The following is a 9,193-nucleotide window of genomic DNA, read 5'->3' on the forward strand; positions in this document are numbered from 1 at the left end:
GTTTCTCTACATACCTTTTTAACCTGCTTTCACCCTGTTCTTCAATGGTCAGGACCACCACAGAGCAGGTATTATTTAGGTGGTGGATCAGTCTCAGCACTGCAGTGACACTGACATGGTGGTGGTGTGTTAGTGTGTGTTGTGCTGGTATGAGTGGATAAGAAACAGCAGCGCTGCTGGAGTTTTTAAATACCGTGTCCACTCACTGTCCACTTTATTAGACACTCCTACCTAGTTGGTCCACCTTGTAGATGTAAAGTCAGAGACGATCGCTCATCTATCTGCTGTTTGAGTTGGTCATCTTCTAGACCTTCATCAGTGGTCACAGGACGTTGCCCATGGGGCGCTGTTGGCTGGATATTTTTGGTTGGTGGACTACTCTCAGTCCAGCAGTGACAGTGAGGTGTTTAAAAACTCCATCAGCATTTCTGTGTCTTATCCACTCATACCAGCACAACACACACTGACACACCACCACCATGTCAGTGTCACTGCAGTGCTGAGAATGATCCACCACCCAAATAATACCTGCTCTGTGGTGGTCCTGTAGCAGGCAAAAAAAGTATGTAGAGAAACAGATGGACTACAGGCAGTAATTGTAGAACTACAATGTGCTTAGTGGAGCTGATAAAATGGACAATGAGTGTAGAAACAAGGAGGTGGTTTTAATGTTATGGCTGATCGATGTAAATGTCTTTGGCACTGTAGTACCACCTATACATGTGACTATGGTCGCTGTGTTTCTGTTTTGCAGTTTACCTTAAAATACTGATACAATAGGAATGAGATATGTCTAAAATATAATAAATTAAGGTTGATTTATAGAGGAATGTCTGCTCTGGAACAAAAAAGCTTTGCAGTATAGTCAGCCTGACCTCAGCCACATTGTGGAGTAGCAAAAGAAAGGTGGGCTCATTTCAGCTCTGCTTAGATGGGCAATCCTGTGGTGACCCAGGCAGACCTTTCTGGCTTGAAGAAGTCAGCACATTACACTTAGAAGAATGCAGTTTCACACCATGCAGCAGAAACCTTTTAAAAAGTTACACTGTATAACTATGATGGTTTAAACAACTACTACTCTAGTGGCATTATTATTATTATAACCTGCATATGCTTGTATACTGTAACTGTATAGATGGGAGAGTGGTAGCCTCGAGGGGAAAGCTGTAAATGGGCCATCAGTTGAAAGGTTGTTGGTTTAAATGTCAGCTTTGCTATGCTGCCACTGTTGAGACCATTAGTAAGGCCCTTAACCCTCTCAGTTCCAGGGGTGCTGTACAATGGCTGATCCTTCGCTATGACCCCTGGGATATGCAGGAAATGCTTCTTATATAGCATGGTCCAATGCTTCTCATATAAACAAGGAGGTAGTTTTAATGTTATGGCTGACCAGTATATATATAAATATATTCTACACTCACTGTCCATTTTATCAGCTCCACTTACCATATAGAAGCACTTTGTAGTTCTACAATTACTGACTGTAGTCCATCTGTTTCTCTACATACTTTGTTAGCGCCATTTCATGCTGTTCTTCAATGGTCAGGACCCCCACAGGACCACTACAGAGCAGGTATTATTTGGGTGGTGGATCATTCTCAACACTGCTTTGACACTGATATGGTGGTGGTGTGTTAATGTGTGTTGTGCTGGTATGAGTGGATAAGACACAGCAGCACTGATTGAGTTTTTAAACACCTCACTGTCACTGCTGGACTGAGAATAGTCCACCAACCAAAAATATCCAGCTAACAGCGCCCTGTGGGCAGCGTCCTGTTACCACTGATGAAGGTCTAGAAGATGACCAACTCAAACAGCACCAGTAAATGAGAGATCGTCTCTGACTTTACATCTACAAGGTGGACCAACTAGGTAGGAGTGTCTAATAGAGTGGACAGTGAGTGGACAAGGTGTTTAAAAACTCCAGCAGCGCTGCTGTGTCTGATCCACTCATACCAGCACAACACACACTAACATACCACCACCATGTCAGTGTCACTGCAGTGCTGAGAATGATCCAACACCCAAATAATACCTACTCTGTAGTGGTCCTGTGGGGGTCCTGACAATTGAAGAACAGGGTGAAAGCAGGCTAAAAAGTATGTAGAGAAATAGATGGACTACAGTCAGCAATTGTAGAACTACAAAGTGCTTTTAAATGCTTTTAAGTGGAGCTACATACATTTTGTATAATATGATGTCATAACAGCAAAATTATTTGTGGTTTTGTGCTTATCAATAGAATATTAGTAGCAATAGTCATTTATGCATGTCTACATGTGTGTGCTGATGTATGTATGTTTGTGTATGTGTGTTTTTGGACGTGGGCGTATGTAAATACATTTGTCCCGCTCAGGGCCCCCAAAGCAATCAGTCCATCAGTTGGGAGCTGGCTAGCTAATTTCCCTCCCTCCTTTTTCCTCCCCCTGTTCTTCTCTTAAGACAGATGTTTTGGGTAATAAGGATAATCAATAGACTTCCTCACTGGCTGTAGTCCTTCAGCATTATTAGCCATTTGTCATTTAACAGCAGCCTCTCTTATCTGACATTACCATCTTGTTTACACGGTGTGCCCGGCCTCCCGTGTCCGCACCCCTGTGTCAAAATTACCCATAGGCTCATTTGAGACACACACATACACACAGCCTTTCTCTCTCCCCTAGGTGATGAATAGATACATCTACACATTGACAGCTTCCACATGCACGCTCCTGTTATGAATTACCTTGAGAAAATTAATCAAGTGATGACAGAATGGAAGAGCTCACTAAGAGAGACATAAAAGAAGTAATTTTCCTGCTCTTGATTTCTCCAGAGTCTTGTGCAAATGCCACCTAATTTTGTAATTAATTAATTGGTGGCAGGAGACCTGATCGTCTGAATGCTTAAGGTTTCAATATCTCGTTCTGTTTCTATTCATAATGTTAAAATAGTATTTTGTTAGTGTTCTCCAACTTATTTTTTTCTTTAATATAGTGCACATATCAATTTCAAATGGACACATTATGACTTTTGTATGTATAACAAATAAGTTTATATTTATGTTGAGGGTGGTGACAGAGTTGCCAGGTGTAACCCTACACCTGCAGTGTAAAATAGTGAGCACAATTGCAATAGGCTTAAGGTGAAACAATACTGTAGCAGAAAAACTACAAAACCAAAGAAATGATAACGGAATGAATGAACTTATGAAGTAAACAAAACAAAACCTGAACCAAAAAAAAGCTGAAACTCTGCATTCCAAACAGGACTAACAAACAGAGAACTCAGCCTTAAACTTAGTCCCAGGTACGTTTTTAACACTTTGCCTCCAGGTGTACAGAGTAGCTTTTAATTAGGGCTGGCACGCATTGGCCCAAATCACTGGATCAGATATCGGAAGAAAAAAAACGTGTAATCCGATCCGATACTGTTGCTTAATGTAAATAACTCTTAATGTAAATAACACTTAATGTAAATAAGGCCATTCAGAAATTAAAACACACCAATCTACTTAAACATTTAGCATTTTAAAAAATCATCTACTACTGCCACAACTAAAAACACTGTTTTACGGCGTGTCGTATAAAGTGTCTACAATTGGGAGATGTGGATGTCAATCAAACGCGATGGACCAATTGACGCAGTGGTGAGATTTTCCGTTAAAGTTCTGTCACGTTTTTTGATTATTAAAAACCATTAAAAACTCAATTAAAAACCCTGCTGGATTTTGAAGAGGACGTCTGTTGCTAAACGGGAACCCAACACAGACAGAACATGCAAACTCCACACAGAAAGGACCCAGACCGCCCCACCTAGGAATTGAACCCAGGACCTTCTTGCTGTAAGGCGACAGTGCTACCCACTGAGCCACGGTGCCGCCGCTTTTACAGACATAATTATAGAAAATATAAGCAGTCATGACAGTCAAATTGTGGATTGTGAATATTAGAGACACTTTTGTGTTGAGAAAAAAAAAAGTTGAAGTCAAGAACCAAACCAGCAGTTAAAATATTAACTGTTAACAATTTTCCTGTTTAATTTCTACCACATGTGTATGTGGCCTTCAAATATAACACAGTATGTACCAGCAGAGAACATGCCCAATATCAAACTTTAAAAATAAAATAGAATCCTTAAGGAAATCTTCATAAAAAAGAAATAATAAAACAAAGAAAGCATGGCCATTGTGTACAGCAACCTAATTCTGGTTAAATGCATAAATACATTTTAACTAATTATGATTTCTATTAATTTTGTAAGAAATTAGATGGGTTATTATAATTCTGTCTAAAGCTAAGAAAAGATTTCCAAAAACTGGAAAAAAGACACGTCATCATGTGTTTGGACCGATGGCACTAAGTTATCTGCACTTGAACGGGCCGCCCTCTGCCACTTGATTTAAATGACAGGTAGGTCAACAGGTGAATGCCCTCACTGATTTGTCTTTCTTTGATTTGCCTTTCAGTCTAGTCCAGGGGGAGTCAGAGCCTCATGCAGGGGCCAACGGTCAGTCAACAGCACTGTTTGTGTGTGATGATACAGCAGTGAATGATATGGTCCCTTTTGATGATTGGCTAATTTATCACCCACTGTCCTGAGTTAATAATAGATAATGATGGAGGGCTTGTCTGCAGATCATGACGGAGAGCTGCAGCTCTAATCAGCATGTTGTCCTCGGTGAGTAGTGACCATGCATAAATGTCCATGTCCACAAGTCATGATCATATTGACATCTTTGGATGAAGTTGATAAATATGGCTGCAGGTTGAAATGATGCATGAGCCTGCCATATGCACCTCTGTAAGAAGTGTTATACCTGAATTCAATCTGAAAATCAATCAGATCTGAGACAATGCACTAAAAATGTTGGTAAATTTCAAATCTGCATGCTTTTTTGTGCGTAGACAGCTTGTTTGGAAGCTGGAGTCAGAGTGCAAGGTCAACCATTGTACAGCGCCCCTGGAGCAGACAGAGTTAAGAGTTAAGCAGAGCCTGGATTTTTTTTTCTACTGTCCCATTTTCTCCCAATTTAGCATAATCAATTTGTCTTCCGCTGCTAGTGGATCCCTGATTGCAGTCGAGGTGGGTATATTGCTGCTCATGCCTCCTTTGACCCATGCGCAGCCCTTAGTGGAACCCTTTTTCACCCATGCATTCTGCACAGGCAGCTCTCTATCTGCTAATCAGGGTTCTTACACAGTGTTTGAAGACCCCACCCATATGGTCCGGTCATCCCGCCCTAGCAGAAACGTGTCTGCTGCAAGCACTGCCAATTATGCCCTCTAGATGGCGCCCAGTCGACCTGTGGCAACACCGAGTTTCGAACCGAGGAGTTCAGAATCTTGGTGCTGGTGTGCTAGTGGAATATGTGTGTTCGGTGTGTGTTTGTGCATGCGTGTATTTGCCCTATGTGGGTGGAACGATGGGTCAGTGGGTAGCACTGTCACCTCATAGCAAGAAGGTCCTAGGTTCGTCCCTGGTTTCCTACTTTTTGCCCAATAAATCAGACCCACCGCGACCCTCAATAGTATAAAGCAGTGGTTAAACAGATAATGAATGAATGATTAAATATATTCCCTAAATGTATCTGATTTAGGGAAATTTCAGCTCAGTATTTAGCTTATTCAATTAATGTACATGTTGGATTTGTGAGCCTGTATGTATCCATGACTACATTTTAACTAAACTACATATTTTAACTAACTAAATATGCTTAATAACTTATATAATTGCAATGCATAATCTATTTTAATTTGCCCAGTTATTGGGCTTTGCTTATATAGTCAGATGCAGGTCTTAGGCTCTGAATTAAAAGATGCTGGATTACATGTGTCACCATCCACATTCAAGCAAGTTTAACACTGCAATTGGCTTTGAGGGTGCTTTATAAAAAATCTCTATTTGCTCCTCGGTTTATTTTGGATGAGAGTTTTGTGGTCAGATAAAACAAAGATTATGGTTTTTGGCCACAATTACCATTACTATTTGTTGAGAAGAAAAGTAAACCCATCAAGCATAGTGGTGGTAGTTTTATACTTTGGTTTGCTGCCAGTGAAACCGGACAAAATAATGAAGAGGAAAATTACTTTAATTTGTTCTCTTGGAGTAATGAGTGTTCCAGCAGTACGATGACCCAAAAACACATCAGACTTGTTCTGGAATGGTTAAATCAGGCTAAAATGAAACCTTGTCAATGACCTTCACAAAAAACTTACCATAGCATTAGTAAGAATATGTAGACAATACTATTAAGTCTGGAAAGTATCAAGTTTGCACATAAAAAATAAATTAAGAAGCAAACCAGAGTTGGGCAAGAAGCTTTTTAATTGTGTGTTACACACACACACACACACACACACTGATCAGCCATAACATTAAAACCACCTCCTTGTTTCTACACTCACTGTCAATTTTATCAGTTCCACTTACCATACAGAAGCACTTTGTAGTTCTACAATTATAGACTGTAGACCATCTGTTTCTCTGCATGCTTTGTTACCCACTTTCATGCTGTTCTTCAATGGTCAGGACCCCCACAGGACCACCACAGAGCAGGTATTATTTGGGTGGTGGGTCATTCTCAGCACTGCAGTGACACTGACATGGTGGTGTTGTGTTAGTGTGTGTTGTGCTGGTAGAAGTGGATCAGACACAGCAGCGCTGATGGAGTTTTTAAACACCTCACTGTCACTGCTGGACTGAAAATAGTCCACCAACCAAAAATATACAGCCAACAGCACCCCGTAGATAGCATCCTGTGATCACTGATGGTCTAGAAGATGACCAACTCAAACAGCAGCAATAGATGAGCGATCATTTCTGACTTTACATCTACAAGGAGGACCAACTAGGTAGGAGTGTCTAATAGAGTGGACAGTGAGTGGACACAATATGTAAAAACTCCAGCAGCGCTGCTGTGTTTGATCCACTCATACCAGCACAACACACACTACCACACCACCACCATGTCATTGTCACTGCATTGCTGAGAATCATCCACCACCTAAATAATACCAGCTCTGTAGTGGTCCTGTGGGGGTCTTGACCATTGAAGAACAGGGTGAAGGCAGGCTAAAAAAGATGCAGAGAAACAGATGGACTACAGTCAGTAATTGTAGAACTTCAAAGCGCTCTTATATGGTAAGTGGAGCTGATAAAATGGACAGTGAGTGTAGAAACAAGGAGGTGGTTTTAATGTTATGGCTGATCAGTGTATACAGTGTATCACAAAAGTGAGTACACCCCTCACATTTCTGCAAATATTTCATTATATCTTTTCATGGGACAACACTATAGACATGAAACTTGGATATAACTTAGAGTAGTCAGTGTACAGCTTGTATAGCAGTGTAGATTTACTGTCTTCTGAAAATAACTCAACACACAGCCATTAATGTCTAAATAGCTGGCAACATAAGTGAGTACACCCCACAGTGAACATGTCCAAATTGTGCCCAAATGTGTCGTTGTCCCTCCCTGGTGTCATGTGTCAAGGTCCCAGGTGTAAATGGGGAGCAGGGCTGTTAAATTTGGTGTTTTGGGTACAATTCTCTCATACTGGCCACTGGATATTCAACATGGCACCTCATGGCAAAGAACTCTCTGAGGATGTGAGAAATAGAATTGTTGCTCTCCACAAAGATGGCCTGGGCTATAAGAAGATTGCTAACACCCTGAAACTGAGCTACAGCATGGTGGCCAAGGTCATACAGCGGTTTTCCAGGACAGGTTCCACTCGGAACAGGCTTCGCCAGGGTCGACCAAAGAAGTTGAGTCCACGTGATCGGCATCATATCCAGAGGTTGGCTTTAAAAAATAGACACATGAGTGCTGCCAGCATTGCTGCAGAGGTTGAAGACGTGGGAGGTCAGCCTGTCAGTGCTCAGACCATACGCCGCACACTGCATCAACTCGGTCTGCATGGTCGTCATCCCAGAAGGAAGCTGACGCACAAGAAAGCCAGCAAACAGTTTGCTGAAGACAAGCAGTCCAAGAACATGGATTACTGGAATGCCCTGTGGTCTGACGAGACCAAGATAAACTTGTTTGACTCAGATGGTGTCCAGCATGTGTGACGGCGCCCTGGTGAGAAGTACCAAGACAACTGTATCTTGCCTACAGTCGAGCATGGTGGTGGTAGCATCATGGTCTTGGGCTGCATGAGTGTTGCTGGCACTGGGGAGCTGCAGTTCATTGAGGGAAACATGAATTTCAACATGTACTGTGACATTCTGAAACAGAGCATGATCCCCTCCCTTCGAAAACTGGGCCTCATGGCAGTTTTCCAACAGGATAACGACCCCAAACACAACCTCCAAGATGACAACTGCCTTGCTGAGGAAGCTGAAGGTAAAGGTGATGGACTAAACCCAATTGAGCACCTGTGGCGCATCCTCAAGTGGAAGGTGGAGGAGTTCAAGGTGTCTAACATCCACCAGCTCCGTGATGTCATCATGAAGGAGTGGAAGAGGATTCCAGTAGCAACCTGTGCAGCTCTGGTGAATTCCATGCCCAGGAAGGTTAAGGCAGTGCTGGATAATAATGGTGGTCACACAAAATATTGACACTTTGGGCACAATTTGGACATGTTCACTGTGGGGTGTACTCACTTATGTTGCCAGCCATTTAGACATTAATGGCTGTGTGTTGAGTTATTTTCAGAAGACAGTAAATCTACACTGCTATACAAGTTGTACACTGACTACTCTAAGTTATATCCAAGTTTCATGTCTATAGTGTTGTCCCATGAAAAGATATAATGAAATATTTGCAGAAATGTGAGGGGTGTACTTACTTTTGTGATACACTGTATATACAGTATATGTGTGTATATTAGGGTAAAAACAGGCACATTTGTTTTATTATTTTATTACCAAAAAGAAACAGTTACAGAAATCAATTATATCCCAAAACTGGTATGATGTGCATGTCCATTATTAAATCTATGTAAATGCACTCATGGAAAGTAGCATCTACACTTATTCAACCCTTTTAGAGCAGTAACAGTTGTGTATCACAATGGAAAAGAACGGCTATAAAAGCAAACATATTGCTGCAGCTCTAAAAAACTAATGTACCTAGCAGGAAAAACTTTCTCCCAAGATTCCCTTGATGAAAATATGGAATATAAATAAAGCAGAGTTCTTGGGAAAAAAAAAAAACTTCCTTCCTGGGGTGTCATCCGGGGGGAAGCTCACTCCAAGCGACTCTT

Source organism: Trichomycterus rosablanca, chromosome 17, assembly GCF_030014385.1.
Source record: "Trichomycterus rosablanca isolate fTriRos1 chromosome 17, fTriRos1.hap1, whole genome shotgun sequence".
NCBI classification, from domain to species: domain Eukaryota; kingdom Metazoa; phylum Chordata; class Actinopteri; order Siluriformes; family Trichomycteridae; genus Trichomycterus; species Trichomycterus rosablanca.